This window comes from Harpia harpyja, chromosome 3 (genome assembly GCF_026419915.1).
Source record: "Harpia harpyja isolate bHarHar1 chromosome 3, bHarHar1 primary haplotype, whole genome shotgun sequence".
Classification (NCBI taxonomy): Eukaryota; Metazoa; Chordata; class Aves; order Accipitriformes; family Accipitridae; genus Harpia; species Harpia harpyja.
The window spans coordinates 15427869-15449214 of record NC_068942.1 but is presented as its reverse complement, the minus strand read 5'-3'; the positions used below and the strand labels follow the sequence as shown (position 1 = coordinate 15449214).

The 21346-nt window shown below is 44.3% G+C and overlaps 1 long non-coding RNA gene across 1 annotated transcript; it reads right to left on the bottom strand.

Moving 5' to 3' along the window:
• Nucleotides 1–991: 991 nt before the first annotated feature.
• On the bottom strand, nucleotides 992–4419 carry LOC128140206 (uncharacterized). The gene is made up of 3 exons (XR_008234643.1): nucleotides 4192–4419; nucleotides 2124–2301; nucleotides 992–1155 (listed from the first exon to the last, which is right to left on the bottom strand). It is a non-coding gene; the product is annotated as an uncharacterized LOC128140206 (long non-coding RNA).
• Between the last annotated feature and the right edge of the window lie 16927 nt (nucleotides 4420–21346).

The following is a 21346-nucleotide window of genomic DNA, read 5'->3' as shown; positions in this document are numbered from 1 at the left end:
AAAGCAACTGCCTTTGCTTCCATTCATCAGCACGTCTGGATAAAAATCACCTTTCCTGTTTAGTGTGTGCCCTCCATATTTTCAAGTGTAAAAATTCGAGAAAAAAAAAATGCTGTGTAGCAGCTGGCCCATTTAAGGAGGTGATACATATTATTCAAATGATTACACGAATGGCTAAAGGTGATGCATTATTCCCTATTTTCATTTGTGCGGCATAGCTTCGGCATGGTGATGAACTATGTCAACCAGGAATCTTGGCTGCCTTCTATTGGAGAAAGCCCCTCAAAGATCTTTGATGTGACAATGAAACTGGGAAATATTACTGACTCACAGCCTTTAAGCAATCAAGAAGTGATCAAAGCAGTGACTCAAGAATTCAAGGGAAAAATTACATGCTCAGGGAAATGAGGAAAGCTTATTACCGACTGATATTCAACAGAACAGGCAACTGAAAGTCTAATTTTGTGAAATATGCTTTTAATTGGTATTCACCGGCTTATTGTATATTACTTATGTAAAAAGCAGCTTTTAATTCCAAAAAAAATGAATGGCTCAAAATTCCAGTCATGAAAGTGTGGGGTGGAAACACTTTGTCCCATTTCGGCTCTGTCCCAACTCCTATGTAAAGTGCAGGGCAGAGAGAAAGCCAGAGGTCTTCAGAGTTCACCTCCGTAACCTCAGCCTGTGAGCCGTCAGCCTTGTGCAGGTTTGTCCTCTGCTGGAAGGTGAAGGGCTGGTGAGAGCATCTGGGCACCATTCAGTGAAGTGCCTATACCTGCAAATCAGGCAGGGCAAAGCCCAAGTGCTGCTGGCCCAGGCCACCTGCCAGTTCTGCAGGTAGCAGCACACTCTTGACCCAGCACCTGGGGCAGCCTGGCATGTGAAGGCAAGACGGCAGAAGGCATGCTGGTTTTGGCAGCTCTCTTAAGCCACCTGCTCCAGCCCATCGCACTCGTAACCCGGTAGGGTTGGGCATGAAGGCATGCCTGCTTTCTGGGAAGTCTCAGATCCCTACAGTGTGGCCGTTCAGGTAAGATGGTGTGTGAAACGCAAAGGCAGAGTTCTGTCCTCAAACGCAGAAGTGCACCTGGGGAAGCTCCAGCCAGCTGTCCAAAGTCAGTAGGATTTGGGCATCCAAACGCTCCAGGGAGGCTCCTGCAAAACGCACTAAGGTGTAGTTATTTTGCTGTGCTCTCCTTTGTTCTAACCAGGTCTAACCACCATATTTCCCAGTTTCCCACCATGACTGTGCCCTCACTGGGGTTGGGACAGGCCACGGGTGCTCACCACCACCCAGGAGCCCGGGCACTAGAGTCGGTCATCCAGCCTGAAGACCAACGGCAAGGGGACACGTTATGGAGCTCCATGCAGCTGTGGGCACCGAGTGAGTGCCCGTAAGATAAGGTCACACTCCAGAGAGAACGCTTCCTTCATGGGCAGATTAGAGATGGGATGGAGGAAATGTCTTTCACCTGATAAGCATCAGCATATTTTTGCCTTTGTTGAAAATACCAGTTTATTTGCCTGGCGAACTGTTCTCTCAGACTAGCTATGTATAATTTTCATGCGCCTCGATGAGAAGTCTAACAACTAACTGATTTTCTGGCTGTCCATTGATTGCTTGTCAGGCATCACCATATATAAAATACCTTGAATATGCCAATGATCAGGTAAAAATTGAAGCTACTTGTCTTGATGTTACATTCTATTCCCACTAGACTCTATTTTTTAAAAGATCTCAAATGCTGCAAAACGAGAATTGTACAATTTTAGTGAACGCTGAGAGGATGATCCATGCTGACAGGCATTCACTCGCTATCTGCCACAGGTAGCCCAGCATTAAGGTATAAAGCTTCAGGGCACTGAAAGGATTTGATCTAATCTTATATTATAAGAAGCATCCAACATTGTACATTCTCTTTTCCAACACAGACACTTATGTACAGCCTAAGGGCCCAATCCTGCTCCTCTTGAAATCAGCTGGAGTTTTTGCCTTTGCTTCAGCAGCAGAGGGAGAGGGAGCAACTTTTGTAAGGGCATTAATGATGGCTGGTCCTTCAGTCTTTCCATCCAAATCACTCTTTAACTGGAGAAGGCAGACACAGCAGCACTGGAAACACTACCTGCATAATTAGAGCGACCTGCCTTCCAGCTCTTTTCTGCCAGTTAACTTTGCTTCCATTGCTCTTCCTTGCTGAAAATCTGGAGGTGGGTGCATTGACTGGTGATCGGGGTTAAGGAAAGGAGAGGCTCTTTCAGCAGAGACAGAGTTGCGTGAACATCAAAAGATTCGGGGTTCTTCTATGAGTCATAAAAACAAACACATTAACTATGCTAGAAGGACATCAACACAGCATGCAAATACTCTCAATAACTAAATACTTCTCGTAAGCAGTTGATGAATTACGCTTATTGAAACAAAGCCTGAATACAGAAGCCAATGATTAAGACTTAAGAATACCTTTCATTTGCTTTCCCACCTTGTTACCCAGTAAAATGCATTTATTGTATTCTACCATCGCCATTCATGGTAGCGCATCAGACTTTAAACTGAGAAGATATGTTACAGATACTGTGTGTATCTGTGGAAACCGAGAAACACGAGGACTTGGCTGAATGCAGGTTTTCTCTGTCTGATCTTTTCTAACATAAACATGGGAGCACTAGGATGACAAACCCTGGGACTGATCCCGCAATGTTCATATTGGTAATCCTTTCTCTTACAAATAACTCAAGTCCTTAGAAACTGGCTTCTAGCTGCTTGCAAGAAGCATTCATCTCTTTTTCCATCAGCTGGAACTACAGGGCTGGGGTCAAAAATATAGAATCAAAAAGAAAATATTGACCAGTATTAAGGACTGCATCAAATGCTTTGAATAGCTTCAAACACAGAGACAGAAATTAGATGTATAAGCTTGAAGAAAACAATCTAAAAAGGTCTGTTTTCATATCACATTATCCATTCCTGGCTGGCTGTAAGCAGCAGAGCCTGATCCTGCTAGGCCTTATTCATGTGGGTAATCCCTTTGACCCTAGTCATAAATACATTATTCTAGCGCAGGGTAATCTCCAAGTATCAATCTGAACCGATGCCTGTGCTCTTGAACACAAACGTACATTTTCAATTTCTTGAATCTCAGAGGTGTAATAGTAAGCAGGCTGTCTTAACATAATATTTTACCTTAAAAAAAATTATCCAAGCATGTCCCACCAGATCTGACTTTTAAAAAGAAAAAATCCAGGTGGCTCAATTTGGAAAGAAACTTTGGATTTGTTGTAGTTCTCTTTCCGTGAGCTTTTTTTCCCAAAGGCAGACATTCATACACATATAATTCCCTCTTCTTGTCACTGGGCTTCTGGGTCAGTGAGCATTCCTTTGCTGTAGTGTTTTTCAGATGAAACTCCAAGAGAAACACTGTCCTCAATGATGGGTCGGGTACAGAAGAGGAGGATGGGCAAATATTCTAAGATTGGCCTGGATTCTTGCCAGGAGCAGAAGAAAAGAGCCTTTGTGTTTGGACATCTGAAGGCCAGGCATAAACATGTTAGCCGATACTTAACACCCAAAGCCAGAGCCAAAACCGTTAGACACCCTGAATAATCCTCACTAGGCCTCCTTTGGGTTTCAACTGCCCATTACAATGGGGCGGCCTCCTCCAATTACCAAATGTGTTTCTTCTAAAAACATCCTTACAGGAACTCCCAAAATAGCAGCGATTAAAAGCAAACAGCCTGTAATTCATTGACATATGCAAACCTTTTAATGTTTTGCTGGAGACAAGTTGCAACTTTTTGTACCTACAAGACTATTTATGCATTTTTAATAATTACCCTTGTATATTATGTGATACAATTCCTTTAGGCATTTAGTTAAGAGAAGCAACAGAATTCACATTCAAAAGAAACTGTTAGTTTTGCTGCAAGAAGCGCAGCTAATTTATGTAGTGAATTTTTTATACATTTTTCCCCTGATTTCTCTTCCCTGCTGTCCTCTTCCCCCTTTCTTCTTCACTACATTAAGAAATTCTGATGTGCCTGCAGCAACATCCACTGGTGGGGAGCGTCTGCAGTGATGCCAGCCCTGGCTTCCCGGCAGTGGAAGCCAGTAATGTGTGCTGCTTCAGCAGTATGTGTTCCCTTATAAGCCCCATTGGGAATCGCCTTACCCTAGGGTCCTTTCTAATCACATACCTTCTGTGAGCTGGCGGGTTCCCTTGTCGCCTGATAGACAGTAATCCCGATCCCATCAGTTCTGCACAGAAAACAGCACGAGGAAATCTTTCCTGCAGATCAAGAATAAAGATGCTTTCATGACCAACACAGTCCTGCGAGCTCTGACTTGTATTCAAGCTCAAATTCCCGGGTTGCTTGCATTTTGGCTAACGCTTCTGCTCTAATTTAGGGCGAGCTGATCAAAGTGCCAAGCGTGGAAACTCAGGCACGAGGCTGGGCACAGCGTGCCCGCAGTTCCCACCGCCGGCACGGGCACACGCGATTCGGGAAAGTAGAGCCTGAACTAACAGTACAACTCGTCAAAGCCACATAGGTTGTAGCAACAGGCAGCACTTGACCTGTCTCAGGGATAAAAAGTAAAGAGTTATTTTCTTCATATCAGACACAAAAGGACCAGATCCCCAGCTGTGTAGCTGCATTGATTTCACCCATTTATACCTACCCATTTTACCTGCTCCTCCTTCCCTTTTTATAACAACAACCAAAGAAAGCCAAGTCAAATACTTTGGTGTTACTGCTGTTTGAGGAGGGATTTTCAAGTCAGCCATTGAAGATACTACGCTTAAGGAAAATCCAAAGAAAACCTATTGCTTATCATGTGCAGGTCACAGTTCTTGCACAGCAGCATTTCCCCTTGGCTTCAGACAGCAGTTTGTCAAATTAAGGACTCCATCTTCCCATTTTAAATTAGCAGTAGATAATTAGGAACTGCCCACAATTAAATATTGATGTTAAAAAATAAATAAAAACCAGCTTTTCCCTGTTTAGACAGTAAGGAGAAGGCTTTGCATTGAAAAACACAGGACACATGAGAATGTGAATAGTAAAAAGCTCGTAACAAAGAAGGATAAACTCTCCTTTGTGTGCTTACTGGATTCATTTATTTCTCTGTAACTGAGAACCTATACAAATAAATGGGATAAAAAGCCAACGTATACCTTGATATCATCTGTAATCTGCTGGTTCTTCAACCAAACCTACTGGAACGCAGGGCAAGGGGCAAAGGAAAGGGGCAAGATTTACACAATGGGCATACCAAGTCAGCTCTTGTCTCAACAAAACTGGTCCTCAGCTCCTTGCAGTAGGACAAGTCTAGCACTAACAAAACCACTTGCCTGGGTCTAGCAGTGTTTCAGCTCAGCTCCTCGCTCAGCCCCAGACTTCACTGGAGACTGTGATTCACTCTGGGTGAATCCTTTTATGGCAATACCAAGCCCTGCATCGATGAAATTCCTGGGCATCCTGCTGCGTGTGGGGTTGATCTTTGGCTGCAGAGCACGCCTGCCACCAGTGGCATGCACCAGGTAGTTTCAGTATCTGGAGAAAAAACCAGCTGCGCAAGAAGCACCTAAGCCTGTCTCCAGTGCACGCGGCAGGACTCGGACTCTGCAGGGCCGTCACTCAGTCTGGTGTTGGAGTCCCCAAGCCTGTGCCACAGAGAATGCTTATGTACACGTGTATGTGCCCACAGCCTGCAGGCCTAGCAGTGGTGGGGCTGCTACGTGGCTGGAAATCCTAGGCAAATGTAGAAAATCTCCAAATTCCTCCTTGAGAAGTTTTCTAGGTAGGGGAAGAGAACCAACCACAGAGTAACCATCTTCGTGTGACCTTACATCCTTTGTGGGAGTCCTCTCCCGAAGTTAGGTACCTCCTCTCAGATTTCCTAGCTCCAAAAAGGGCCAAAGAATTTCCCAGCCAGGTTTGTGGATGCTCTAGCTCGGTCTCACAGGAGGGCGGTGGGAGACCCTGGTTCCACCCTACCTGAGCACATAAAGCTACTGAATTGAAAAAAGTATTATTTCTCCCTGACCTCATCTCAGTCCCTTAGAAAAGCTTATTTCCTGTGACTTTACATGCCAGAGTGGGGGAATGGAAATGCAGCGTTGTTTCAGTGCATTGCAGTGACTCTCTGCTTGTAGCAAAGTTATTCTGAGCAGAAAAAAGACTTTGGGGTAAATAACATTTACCAAAACAATAGCAGCAATTCACATAATAGTAACAATTCAGAGCAAAAGTGCAAGATCATACCTGTTTCTGTCTCTGACACTTTGGGCAGCATTCACCAACAAGAGAAACTGTGGAGCAGAATCACTGAACTAATGTCGCCTTTTTTCATTTTACAGGCCAAAATTATTGTCTCAAACCCTTCTGAAGCACCCAGATGCTCAGAGTACTTTGCAGTACTGTCATTCCACTCCGGGTGGATTTTGTGCCACCAGGGAAAAGCCACCAGGGCTGCCTCAGCCAGTGATGCTGGCTTTATCCCGGTGAGCTTGATGACTTGACTTTGGTTAATGGACCAGACTTGCTGATGGCACCATCCCACCCACCCAAGTGTCACATTCCTCCAGAAACCCTTAGAGCTCGGTCACATGGCAGCTTAATGGCACAGTGGACATTTATTTGGGATGGCAACTTTCCTGCATGATTCAAGAGATATAAGGAGGTAATTATTCATGGGTTTCTCTATGTGACAAAACTATTTAGAAGGGATTGCAGCACTATGAGCGCGACCACGGGAGGAGCGCCCTCCTTTATCTCCCCAGCAAAATAGAGCTGCTACCCAGCAATATTGTAAGCCTCCATATTCCTCATTAACTTAGCATTTCCTTTCTTGCCCCCCAAAAAGCACAATGAGGTAGACTGGCAGTATTGCTTCTGCCCTAATACCTCACTAGAGCTTATATCTTTTCTTTTGACCCTCTCTCGGGCCAGATTTAAGCCTCTGGTAGACTTCAGGCAAACACCTCTGTGAGAAAAGCAGGACTGTTGAGGAGGCAGGCAGGAGAGTTATCAAATAAACTTTCCATTTTATTTACAGTTCAGGAGCCTTGCAGAATGGCACACACTTATGGTTTGGGATCACTAGCAATTATTGTAAAGGTGAAAGCAGATACTGCAAATTTAACAAGCCTTTTGTATGAACTAATTGCATTAGAATACATTAGTAAGGGTGCACATTGTAGGTTTTATGTTTCATTGGAAAGGTCATCCTAGATTCTGGTTGAATAGTGAAAGAGAGGAAACCATATTAGCAGTGTATCCAGCAAGTGTCTCTAGGATGAATTTCCTTCAGGTCATTTGCATTATTTGATTGTAGCTGAATAGTTCTCCCTCTGCTAAGCAAGTAGGGGAAGACCTACGGTGACAATAGGGGAAGTTCAAAGTCTTTGAGCCTTATTAGAAGGCTCATTTTCTGCACTCATTTTCATGCACTCGTTTCCCAGAACTAGGCTAGCAGCTGTATAATCAGGACAGCAAGTTGACATGCCTCCTGTAAAATACAAACCTCTCAGGGAAAGTTGCTGTTAGTTTTCAGGAGGCAAGAGGGTTCCTGCTTCTTCAGAGCTGTGACGCCCTGTTGTAGCACAACACAAAATTCTTGCTGGTCTCTCTGCCAACGGTTTGTGCCTGCCACCCGAGCCAGGGCATGCCGGGAGGACGCGCGTTAGCAGGGGGGGTTCTGAGCAAACACAGGGCCCCCTCCAGACCCTGATTCAGCCACCTCGGGTGTCTCCGAACACTGTGCTGGGGACAGTCACTACACCAGCTCTGTCAGCCCACGGGGCTCCAGTGCCTTTGCAAGCCCAGGGTTGGTGGCAGCACCAAAGAGGCTGCAGAGGGCACAGGGGTGGTAGCAGCAGAGCCGGCATTTGGGGAAGAGAACAGAAGCAGCGCAGCCGTCAGGATCCTGAAGAAGATGAAGGGATGGGGGAGCTGGGCCCATCGAGGCACAAAGTTTTGGTTCAAAGGGAAAACTCCTCTCCTCAGTCAGGCAGAACTTCTGCGTAACTATCTGCCAGTGCTGCCTCATCCCATGGCTATGGCAAGGGGACTAAGTGTCGGCCAGAGAAGGGCAGAGACTGTGTCCATCCAGACAGACATTTGGGACATTTGTTGATCTGACAGTACAAAATCTTCTGGTTACCCCCTGAATATCCCCCAGGATCTCCAGAAGAGTGGCTGGTGACCACTAGTTTTACTGACCCATGGACTTAAACCAGCCCTCGAGAAAACCTCACCATGTGAAAAGCAGGAGTTTGTGTTGCACTAGGCTAAGCAGTGCCAGCAAGGCTAGAAGAGAAGCTAAATGGATGTTCCTAATGACTCTCATCTTCCCCAGACCCCTCTCTGCTGCGTAAGGGGCACAGACAGCACAGCACCCTCTGGGAAGGTGTAGTGGCATTTACCCTGTCGCCAGCCACCTTTGCTCTGAAAGGAGGTGGCTTCTACCCATCTGCCACCCCCAGAAGATGTAAAAGAGAGGAGCATATGGTTTTGAGAAAATAAAAGGTGCTGGTATCTCAGCTGGGTAAAGCTATTGACTTACTGTCTGACCTCCAGCAAGACACATGCCCTCCATCTGCCCTGCTCAGCCTGGCTGCGAGACAAGCAGAAGTGACTCTAGTGCAGAGACGCCGAGTTTGAGTTTAGCTTGTCAAAGCCGCAGCAGCTGGTCACCCCTTTGATGCCAACAAGCTACCTCAAGGCCCATTTCTGCCAGCTCATAGTAGCTAGGCCTTCTCCTCCTGCAAATTCAAACTGGCTGTGAGGCTCCCAACAGCTTCCCAAGCCCATGAACACAAGGAATGCAAAATCATAGTACGACTGCTGCGAGGATGAGCTGGGATCCCCTGGGCCCCATTGCACCTCTTCCCCCAGCTCCATAGCCCAGTCCTCCAGCTGCTGCTGGGACTGCACGCTCAGTCCTTGCCTATAGCTCCTTTGTACAAATGCTTTCATGCAACCAAGGGAGGGAATCAATCCGCTCCGTAACGTATGTCACCTCCGGCAAGGTTAAAACTTCAGTTCGGCAAAGCCCTTGGGCATTTGGTCATGGGGACTCATCCTGTGCCGCAGCACTGTGCCTAATAGCACACTGGGTAGGACAACCCTCAGTGTGCAGAGGATGAGTAAGCCCCGTTAGAAACCAGAGGCACCCCAGCCTTCCAGTACCAAGGCAGCAAAATCTTAACATGGGAATAGTAAATATCATCCATCCTTCATTAAGGCTGTGTAGCAGCCCAAACAATAATTTTTACATACTCTACATTAAAAACATCGTACTTCAAATCTTAGTGTCCCATAATTTGCATATTGAATTCCAGGGAGGGTATTTGATGGAGTGTATGCCACAGCTCCTGTGTGTATGTACTATATCCAAAGGACATGGCAATCTAGCATAACATCAGATAAGTCCTAATAATAGCCATATTTTAAAGCCCATTTTAAATATTTAAAAATATAATCTGAAATAAAAATGAAGTGTGAAACGTCCGTATTAATAATATTATCATCAGCCGTTATTAAAGTCAAAGACTTGAGTTTTCATCACAGTTACAGTCCCGTTAATAGCTTTATCCTGACAAATGCACTGAAGATCTCTATTTTCTTCAGCTAACATTTTGGTCCACTTCATCATTTTTTTTCACAGGAAACTAAAAGCTGAAAGTGCTAGAAGGGGGGTGAAAACCTCAACATCCCACCAGGTCCCACTGGCACAAATGCCCTGAAGGCATCCCTGGTCCCTTCTTGGTGCCACTGAATCAGGCCCAGACAAATCCCATCGCTCACCCACCAGGCTCTGGATTCATTTTCTTCTCCCCCATCCTACACAAATACACATATCTTTTCATTGTCCTCCAGACCCAAGTTTCCTGATAATTTAATAACCATGAGACTAAGATACATCTGGAACTTGACAAATATTTTTAAGCACCTTCCTCCAACATGACTGGTGCCTGCCACCCCGTCACTCCTTTCTTTATTTACTGCATCCCTCTTTGATCATGGTTTTTCTGTCTAGTTCAGTAGGAAAGGAAGGGGACAGTGCTCCCGACTGCTATGTATACAACGTGGATGAGGAAGGGAGGATTTATACTGGAGGTATGCAGGTTAAATATTAATTATATCAATGTCTTTATACAGCAACAAAGTAAATATAGAATTTTTAACAATGTGTTTTGAAAGGTCATGAAAATACATAAAAACACATCAAATCAATAACAAGAACTTCAAACTACGCTCAGAAAACCCTAAATAGCTACATATACGAATGAAAACCATTGGAAAGAACTTCATATAAAATCATTTCTCACTTCAGTATCCTCTCATGATCTGATGGAAAGATTTTTCTGCTCTGGAAGAAAATGATTTGTTTGTAATATCAGTCTAATACTATTAGTTATATTGATTCGTGTTAGACTATAGACTGGTGAAGTTTTCAAAGCCTTAGCATTGCACAGCTGATGAAAACCTCTCACTGGAGCTTTTGCCTGGGCAAGGTGCAGAGCAGGGTCCCCCAAGTGGTGTATATTTTGCCAGATTATGTTTAATCAAGTCATGTAATGATTACTATAGATTAACAGGGAGTGTTTATATTGCTTTAAATTGTCTCGATCTGTTGAAACAGTTTTACAGATACATCAACATCTTGAGCATGTTTCCCTGAACTATTCTACAATTGTATTTCTCATGCTATTCTCATATTCTTAGAAATGCAAATTTCAACACAATTTGGCCAAAGTCAAAATCAGAACCTGCTTTTAACTGGTACCCTTTAAAAAAGAGTCTTGGTCAAATCTTCCCAATAAGCTTTGGAACAGAAAATAGAATCATAGAATCATAGAATTGTTTGGGTTGGAAGGGACCTTTAAAGGTCATCTAGACCATATGGCTCCCACCTAAATTTTAAAACTCACCAATTGCTGAGTCTGGTTTGTTTGAATAAATTCAATATTCTTGGTTAACACAAACACCTGGAACCTGCTTGCACAGGACGCTTCCAAAGGCAGCACATAATCATCGTCTCCCTTGTATAAAGGAAAAATGGGGGGGGAGGGTCCATTTGCAAAACCTCCCTTTCTTATAACTTTCTCATAACTTTCTGCAGTACCAGGACAGCAAATTTGCTTCTCAGGAAGATCTCATAGCTCATATGCCTCAGAGCATGCACAAACCCCAGGGGTTGTTCACGCTTTGCAGGCACTCTGCAAAGGTGATTCACTTTAACCTCAAAATTCATAAACTGAAAAGGCAATCCCATGTGTACCTGCTTCTTTGAAGTGTTTAGAGGCTTCGTTTGTATTTAAAAAAAAAAAATCCTTAAAATCTAGAAGATTAACAAAATAGAAACACTGTTTAAGGTGATGGATCATGTAAGGTAATCACTAAAGTCTCTCAGACTGTAAAATAGGATTACACACTGTTTCTTTTTTTTTTCTCTATCGGACACTGCAGTATCAACCACTGTAGTCCTAAATTTAGCCAAACACTGCAATTATCAGATGTATTCAGTTGCAAAAGCTTTTGTCATTTTTGTGGTTGTCTGACGGTATACGGTTCAATCATAAAAGGGCAAATGACAGGCGGGTGTAAGAAATGAATTTTCCTCTTCTTACTGACATACCAGGGGAAGGCCCCCTGCTGTAATATGGAAAATCTTTTATGCAAAAGAGCACAGCAACTTACAGTGCACAATCACTATGCAGACTTTTTCTTGGGTATTTTTTTCCCAATTCAGTTAAGGAAAGGGAAAAAAAGATGGCCTTAAAATCAAGTTAAAAAGTTCAAAATTGATTTTAGTGTTAGAGTATATTTATAGGTTTAAGGATGTAGCAATTAGAATGCAGTAAAGCTCCATCTAAGTATGAACATGCCCTCTTTAAATGGCGCTGTTTTTCTGGTGATCCCGAGGCCATTGCAGTGAGTAGTTTTTTACACACAGCTGAAGCAAGGTGAGAGGCAGAGAGGGATGCTGAGTCCAGTGGGAAGCAGGCAGGGCCATCCCGTGTTGTGTCTCCTAAAAAAACAAAGAGAAGGCTATACGTACATTTTAGGAATGCATTTAGTATTTATACTGCTATTTCTGAGCACAATCCAAACATAAAACTATATATAGAAAAATCAACCTTCCTGAAGGATTTAAGTAAAACTGCCTTTGGAATAAATAAGCTCTCCTTTCCTTTCCACAAGGGTGACTTTAACCCCTTCTGGCAATAAACAAAGGTCTTAAAGAGAGGGCAAATTTAGCATTTGCCATTTTAAGGTCCTAGTGTAAAGTGGTCTTACTGCAAATAAGCATCACTCAGATTATCCGCAGTGCTTTCGAATGAAAACAGGAATGGTGTAAAGGCTTATTATTCACCAGAAGATACAGGAAACCTGCCCTTTCGCTCACATACACTGCTCAGCTGTATGAACCAAAGGTGGCAACTTCGAAGTGAGAAGACCTGCCCTTTACCCCTTACGCAGAGGCTGGCGGTGGGCGCTGGGGCACTGCATGACCCTAAAAGCACAGAGTCCCTCTGGAAGAGGCTCTGCTCCCTCCTCTCCCAGGTGCAGAGGCTGCCGGCAAGGCAGAGTGGGAGGGAGCAGCCCTGGCTGGCTCAGAGAAGTTGTGAAGAAGCAGGGTCTCCACCAGGACCCTTAATCGTTGCCCAAATGCCCTCAGGAGGAGAGCGCTCAAGAGAAGAGCGAGGGGGATGCCTCTGAGAATGGCTGAGAGATGGGGAAGGGATTGCCTCCTTCTTCCTCCCATCACTCCCCACGCCTCAAACTGCTGATGAAAAAGAAGATGGGCTGGGGTGGGATTTTTTTCCCGGGCTTTCTCAAGTCAGTGACTCTTCAGCTAAGGGGAAAATGGCCAAAACCTCCAAAGTAAGCATATCACTGCAAAGCCTCACGGGCATGGCAGTGCCTCACGCACCCACGCTCCCCCCAAGGGCTGGCCTCGCAGACCATGATCTCTGAAGGAGCTGCACAGGCTCCTGTCCTGGTCATGGTGCAGCTGCAAAGCAGGGAAATACGGTGTACAGAGGGAAATACAGGCTTTACATCCCCAAACTACACTTCCCATCAGGCATTGGCACAGCATTTCCAGATCAAATGTGGGGTCGCTTTCAGCTGAAATTTTTCAATTTTAACCAAAAAAACCACCTTTTTCTTATAAGCATCTATTTACATGACAAATTTTTCCAGGAAAAGCATATATGTTTTACTTCAAAAAATCTGTTTAGTTAATAATCCACATTTCTACTGAAAAACAGTCTCAATGGACAATCTCTTTGAATTACTCACAGAAAACTGAATAAATCCCAACAGCAAGACATACTATGAAGAAATATTTAGTTCCTTAGGAAAAAAATAAGCCCTTCAATAACCAATAGCTAAAACTCAGCAGAACTGGTCCCAGCGAGTGCAAATCAGCTATTGATTTCAATGAACCTACATCAATTTACCCCAGGTGAAGTTCTGGCCCACTGAGCTCAGGGAAACAAAATGTCACCTTTACTTTCTAAACACTCTTTCTCAAATCACATTCCCCTTGTAATAATGTGCAGCAAGTGTTTAGCTCAACATGCCTCTTACAGTTTCTGTTTGGGAGATGATTTTTCTTTTTAATTTCTCTGTCAGGCACACTTATTGAAGCGCACACGCTTTAGACAGATGCAACATGCAAAAAGGGTTTGAAAGACAGTGATTTATTTATGAAATTCCTGGTTGAGAGGGTGAGGTAAGCCACACAAAAATTTTAGCTGCTCACTACTGTAAGGCATATGTGTAATATATGTAAACCACGGGGAGGGAAAGCACTGAGAATATTTGGGCACAGTGCCTGAGTAGGGCAGAATTACGGTGGGGAAAAAAGGGGCAGCAGGTGGGGAAAAAGCTGTAAGGACAAGTTCTGCTCTGCCTTTAAATTCACTTTGCTACCTCAGGGCCAGCAGCATTTATTATATGGGCTTTATACATACATCAAGTTTTTGTTCTTGTGTGTTTTATACTATGTAGTCAACACAGCAATCAAACCTGAAGCTCCACAGTGGGAGCAGAGCATAAATTCACTAAAAGAAAAGTCCCTGCACTAAAGTGTTTCGCTCCTAACTAAACTCCTGTCCATGCCAAAATCCTGTGCTCCAAGTAAAAGGCATTTTAAATTGCAAATTACTCCTGTCAAAGTGGGCGCACTGGAGTCCCAGGACTGCTGACGTTCACTGGGGACACAATTATTTTGCTGCGCAAGTTCGACGGCCGCCCATGCCAGCACCCTGGGGTGAATGTGCTCTCCCTCGCCCTGGCACTGCCGAAGGTGAGAGGGCTGGCAGACACGCTCAGGCAATGCCACTCCACGGCATTTTAAGAGGGATTTCTCCCAGTCCATCTCACACTGTTGAATACCCCTATAACAGAGCCGGCTGAAGAGAAGGTGCAGCCTAATCTCTGGCGAGTGGGTGACTGGGAAGAGGCAGCAGGACCGTGCTCTGTTCCCACGCCATGCCGTGAATCACCAGAGACTCTCCATACCTGCTGGAATGAATTAATTGGAGGTCACCGGTGTGGAGAGGAAAAGCACCAATTTAATGCAGCTAACTGGTGCAACAAAGCAGCCTGAATGATGGGAGAGAGAAGGATGCAGGGAAGAGCAGCAGGAACTGGGGCTGGAGAGACTCCCCTGGATGGTACTGAGTCAGCCAGGCATATACCCAAACATCTTCAAAAGGCACATCCAAAGAAAAGAGATTTTTTTAAAGTATTTATTGGTCCTGTACCTAGCCAATTTTTGCAGACTTTTCGGCTGAAATGGCATTGAGAGGGAATTGTAGGGGTGAGGTGGTAATGCGTGAACTAGCTGGTTCAGAAAGGACAGCCCATGCACAGAGACAGGACCGTCAGACTGCTGACACTGGCAAAGACGGCAAAGACACTAAGATACAACAGCAGTCAGGAAAAGAGTGGAGCTGCTCTATATCTTACTGGGGAGGAGAGGAAAGTTGTATTCAATACGGTGGAGAGTGGGGCTTTGGCAGAGAGATTCATGGTGCGAGCTAAAAGGGAGAACCCTGATGTGAACGACCAGCCAGAAAGATGATCCTAACAGGGGTAACTGGGATACATTGCCAAAGGCAGAGGTCACCATTGCCACACAAGGGGAAAAAGCTCTGTTGATTGTAAAATTAGGTTCTGCTCCACCTTCCTGACACATAGTATAGAAAGCAATATCAAACCCCCTCACACAGGGCACTAGTTCTGGCATAAAGCAGAGCTGGAAGTGGAAAAATTGAGCCAAAAATTACTAAGCAAACTGTCTAACACTGGAAGAGACAAGCCCTTGAGTCACCCAACAACAGTGAGGAGCAAGGTCCCTTCTGCCCTCCAAAGGGAAGAGCAGTGACTTAGGAGGCTGCCAATAGCTCCCCACCAGTGAAAGGGGTTAGAAAAGGAGTCCTCACCTGCCATGTAAGAGCTATTGCTGGCAAGCTTACAGCTGAAGAAATTAAAGTTTCAGACTAGTTAAACCATATTTGTTGTGTCTTATCTTTCTCCCTGCCTGGTGGGAAAGTTAGGTGGAGGGCAAGGTGAGGAGATGCCAGGTGTTGAGAGTTGCTATGTGGATGTACACAGGAAAAGATGGCGTTAGTCAAGATGGGAGATGAGAGGAGTTTTGGCAGTGCCCACAGAGTAAATCTGAAAAGGAAGATATGGCAAGCGTTGGAGAGAGCCCCAGGGCAGTGGGGCCAGGGTGGAAAAGAGACGAGGGAAGAGGCATGGAGAGATACCAGATGTAAAAGATAACAACCCAGTACAATTTTGCCAAGAACAAAGGCTTCTGAACCATCACTTTGAATCCACACGTCCACCCTCCACTGGTAAAACCATTAGACAGACAAGAATTAAGAGGAGAGAAATCATTCGCAAGCAAACAGCTTGCTGAAGACATGACATTCCCGAAGAAAAATGTACACAAGCGTAAGCAGCTTACAAGAGCAAGCTATCTCACCCAGCTCACCCCCCACGAACACTATTAAATCCATGAGAATCAGAACAAGGAAATTGTCAGGGAGAGGCTGCGATTAGCCAGGGTCTCGGCTAGAAAAATGGTTTATGAATTGTCATAAAAATTTAAAGCTCAACCTCACATTAGCTGCTGCAGTGTCTCTGCTCCCACCTACAGTACAGTTCCTCTCCCTCTATCTTCATCACTGACTGTGCCAGTACAAGGGGGAAATCTTCTGAATGTTTCCCCAAAATTAAATGCTGAAACAGCATACCATTATTTTTGATATTCAAATCTATTATTAATAAGCTATACACTACAAAAAGATTCTGAACATGAGTGATACGTCTCATAATTCTGACCTATTAACAGAAGTACATGAGTCTCCCTGGACCAAAAAAATAGTTGTTAAAAAAGATGAATCGCTTACTCAAATCAAAATAACATGACAGTTCCATGAAAGATTTCAAAATAAAAGTTAATAAGTTAATGGATTCATTTTACTGCTCCTAAGACACAAACAGACAATGCAGAACAGTCAGTCATCTTCTTATTAAATAATATGAATCAACTACTCCATCATGTTTGTATTAAGCAACAGGCAATAATACGCTCCCCGACAGTGTATTAGGGCGGGCGTGCCAGTAAGAGGACGAGGCCAAAGCGCATTCTTAATTTTCTCTGGAGTCAATGGGCACATACTTAAAAGTTTGGCATATACCTAAGTACTACCCTGAATGCAGAGGCAGAAGCATTGCCCCAGCCGAGGGCCACCATTTAAGCCATCAAAACCTTTCCACTTTGCAATCGCTCCTAATCCTTGTGGTTTGGGTGAGACTCGTCTCACCAGCTGACCCGTCATCCACCGTGCAGCCGAGTGCTGGGACCCCCCCGCTGGAACAGCTCTCCTAGGAGAGAGTACGCTTCCCTCCGAGAATACCTAATAGCTGCTGAGGCAGCCCAGGCGAGCGGCTTGAACAGGGCTGCTGGCTTTTCAGTGGTAAGAATGAGGGGAGAGAAACACCACGCTCAGCCTGCGCTGGAGGAAAACGTTTCTGAAAACTTTGATTAAAAAAAGGGATGGTTTTTCCAGTGTGAGGAGAGTAAAAATAAAATGACATTTCCCTGATCTAAAAATAATTTTTCTGGCTTCTTTCAAGTGCTGTAGCCCAAAAATATTCCAGAGGAGAGAGGAGAGACATGGGAAGAAGATTGCCTTTGGGGAGTGGTGGAGTGACTTTCCCCAGCCCCATGGAAGTCCTGTTCAGGTTTGGCTGCATTACGTGGATCTGATAATCAAAGTCTTTATATGCACAGGAGTTATTTTAATAAGAACAAGGGGTAACAAAAAATCTTCTGGTTGAAAGTGGGCTGCATTGTGCAGGCACGAGGGATTCCATTGCCTACTCAGAATAGATAGATGTGGGGGTTTTAATGTACGAAATCAGGTGCTGAAAGGATAGGAAACAAACGACTTGTGGTTCCTGCCATTTAAGCGTGAAAGGGGTGCATGAAGAGGCATTGATTTCAGCCACGCTAGGCTGAAGGGTAAGGACTATTCACACAAGTAAGGCTTTGGAGGACTGGGCTTGTAAACTGCAGCCGCTTAAACAAAAGTCTGGGGCACCTTTTTCAAGAGTACCCAAGTCTGGTTTTCTAAAGGACCTTCCCCTCTTAAGTTGCTTAGGATATATCTACCCCTTTCCAGCAGAGCCTTGGTTAATAGAGGGACTTTGCCTGGGCTAGCAGGGGGAGGGATGAGGGAGACCATCTGCTAAGGGGGCTGTGGCCAGGCAGGACCTCTGCAGGCTGCTGGTGCGGAGCTGGCTGGACCAGTGCGGGTGGTGTGCCGGGGCCCGCACGCTAGCCCACATTTTTCATTCCCTCAGGCACTTTCAAAACGGTTACCTTAAGCCTGCAGCAGGCTTTCAGCAGAGGTCTCTTAGGCTTTAAGCAGTTTCTAACTGTATTTATGTGCTTTATCCCTTGAGTAGGATAAACAGGTTAGCAATTAACTCTAGCTTCCTGACCTCTAGCTGGATAACCAGATCTCTAATTATATTTTCAGTGGCAGTGAATCTCAAGAGTTGTGTGACACTATCTGAAAGTTTCCACTCCTGTGTAGCATCTGCAGCTCTGTGTGGAAATTGGCAGCCGAGAAAGTATTGGCAAAACAGAAAGCCAAGTTTTCCCCTCCCTGGTACTTCTGCCTCCTCAGCCTTTCCAATCCTTCCACTCTGTTGCTTGGAAAATACTTACCCTGATAGGTGATTCGTGGTATGCCAGGCAGCTCACGCTGAGAACCAAAGATTTTGAGAAGTATTTTATTCAAAAAACCTTTTATTTCATAGGATCCTTGTGGTAGAGAATATTCACAGGAGTCAAGAAACTGGAGGCAATTATAAACCCCATGTCCTTTATATGTTGTTTTCAATGGTTTCTCAATAGAGCACTATGTTGGGAGACAGCGTGGTTTTATTTCTTTATACTGCTACAGAATTATTATTTATGAAAAAGAAAACAAGAAAAAAAATTGTAATGTACCACTTACTTACTGTAGGAGCATAACTGACCTTCGGAAAGGTGATATAGTTGGAGGGACAACTCTGGAACTGGCAGAGCACATCTCAAAAACAGAGTATCTGGATGGCCTAATGCCAGAAGCTAACGGTAACAAAGCAGAGCAATTTGGAAAATCAGCTTGCTGTCATCCTGTATGCATGTAACTCTTGAAATAAAACAGTGATCTAATATAAAGGAAGTATATGGATTTACTCTGACAGCAATGCCAAACATCCATTCTAAGCAAGTGCCACACATATTCTCTTTTTAAAAGTGGTAAAATACATAGCAAATCAGCTATGTTCACATCTTCATAATGAGTGGGTTTTGCACTGATTTTTCTATGTGGTTTCCCACTATCTGTACAGAAAATGCATGTCTGCATCTGACCCCACTTCTTACTTCATTACCCATATGAATTATCCTTTCTGAAGAGAGATGTGGAAGAACTGTTCAAGATCTGCATCAAACCAGGAGAAAAATAAACTACTTCTTACCTACATAGAACATGATACTTTACTGTAATAGAAGCTGGTTTGGATTCACACCACAAACACTTCCACACTTCAGGCTTCTGTGCTGCAAACAGATTAGTTTGGAAAGCTGCACTGAATGTCCCTGCCATCAGGACAAATGGGCGTTCGGATGCCGGTAGACTCCTTCTCAAGAAGGCAGAAACTGAAGTAAGATGTGCACACTGTGAGATAATAATCTACAAAAGTAAAGGCCAAGAGAAGAAAATATGGTTTGCACATCAGCTGGAAAGTTAATTATACAGGTCTTAGAGAACCACGGCAAAATCATTTTAGAAGTCTCATTTTGTTTCCCTCGGTGGAAAAGAAACAGTGGCAGACGTGAGCCGATTAGTTCCTGCTGAGATTTTTCCCTTCTCAGTGGCTTCCTTGCTTGTCACACCTTATCACCAATTCTGTGCAGCAGGGACCAGTGGATTACACACCCATCACTAGCCAAGTTCTTACTTTGCCTGCTCTACCACTACCACTCCTCCAAACCAAGTATAATAAAAAAAAAAATTGTTGAGTTCATTGCACAGCACTTAGGGGCAGCCCCAGCACAATTCAGATGGCCAATTACCAGCTCCAGGTAAGGTATGCCTTTGTGTCCCTGACCATGTCACTTTCTGGGTTACCTTTCTACAGAAGAAGGCGGCGTGCAAGGGAGACTACAAAACACAGCAGTATTTCGTGGAAAGAGCAAAAGCAAACGTGCACCTGAGGCTATAAAGAAGGAGGAGACCAGAGAAAAGGAGAATTAGCAGTGTTATCCCACCTATGCAGTCATGATATTTTTTCTCCCCACAAATTCCTTGCTTGGCCTGTCTCATCCACATCATGTTACAGCTTCTCCTTTGGACACAAAGGACCACTGCATGTGGTACTCGTGTTCTCTGTGTGGGACGATGCAGACCAGGCTCCAAGCTCCATGGGTGGCGTTTTCCACAGCAGCCAAGCATAACAACAGAATTGGGCCACAGAGGTTCACATCAAGGAGAGTATCAAGAAGAGTACAGAGATGTCCCATCTGGCTGTTAGAAGGAAGGGGACAAATGGCTTACCTAGTTACTTGGAAAAGACAAGACAAAAGCCAAACTGAAGAGGGCCAGGACAGAACTAAGGCTGAAAGAAAGAAACTTGTAACAAAGTTGACTCTGGAGAAGAGGTGCTCAGTGAGCCATAGCTGTTGGAAATACACTTTTCCTGTATTTGTACAGAAAGAAACCAGTGTGATTGTGGTATGGAAAACAGGTAAGATGCATTCAAAGGGAGGTATACCTGAAGCAGTGTGTAGGAAAAGAGGAAGAGAGAGACTGACAGAAATTTTAATTGGTCTTATCTTTTAAAGCAGTGGAGTAATATTTTTCATGGAAAGTTGTGGGACAATGACTTATGGAAGGGCCTTAATCTACCAAATAAACTGTCTGGAGGATATACCTAGGAGTCAGTGCATAGAATCATAGAATTATAGAATCATTTAGGTTGGAAAAGACCTTTAAGATCATTAAGTCCAACCGTTAACCTAGCACTGCCAAGTCCACCACTAAACCATGTCCCTAAGCACCACATCTACACGTCCTTTAAATACCTCCAGGGATGGTGACTCCACCACTTCCCTGGGCAGCCTGTTCCAGTGCTTGACAACCCTGCATGTAATACAGTTTAGCAAGGGATAAAGTATGCTGGATGAGGCCAGACTTAGGAGAAAGACAAATGCACCTATGAACTTCATGTCCACTCCTGTGTTGAGCATCCAGCCGACACAGTGCTTGCTCAGCTCACAAGGCACAGCCAGAGCCGTGCAGCTGCCCAGCTGTCTCCCATGTAGACAGAGACAGCCTCACGAGGAACAAGAACACAAGAACAAAATTGTTGCAGAGCACAGATTCAGGGCACAAACCATTCTGAGTGCTCTAAATAAAGCTTTAAAAGAAAAAATCACTATACTGTATAATTTATACCTCAGAGAACAAAAAGATGGGGATGATTCTGATGTTCTTCAGATGCCTGAAAGACTCCAAATCAATCAAGAACAAATAAGTAGGCAGGCTATTCCAAGCTGAGCTTGAAGGGTAATGTGCAAAAAGAGCTGTTTCATGACTGAGTCTACCCAACAAGCGTGTTCTCATCTTTCTAACCTGCTTCTAGGCTAAAAAAAGACCAGACATCCTTCCTGCTTCTGAAAGTTCTGCCCTGTTTTCATGCTTAGCAGAGGTAAGAGAGGCTGAATTCTGCAACTACCTGACCAACTGCAAATACT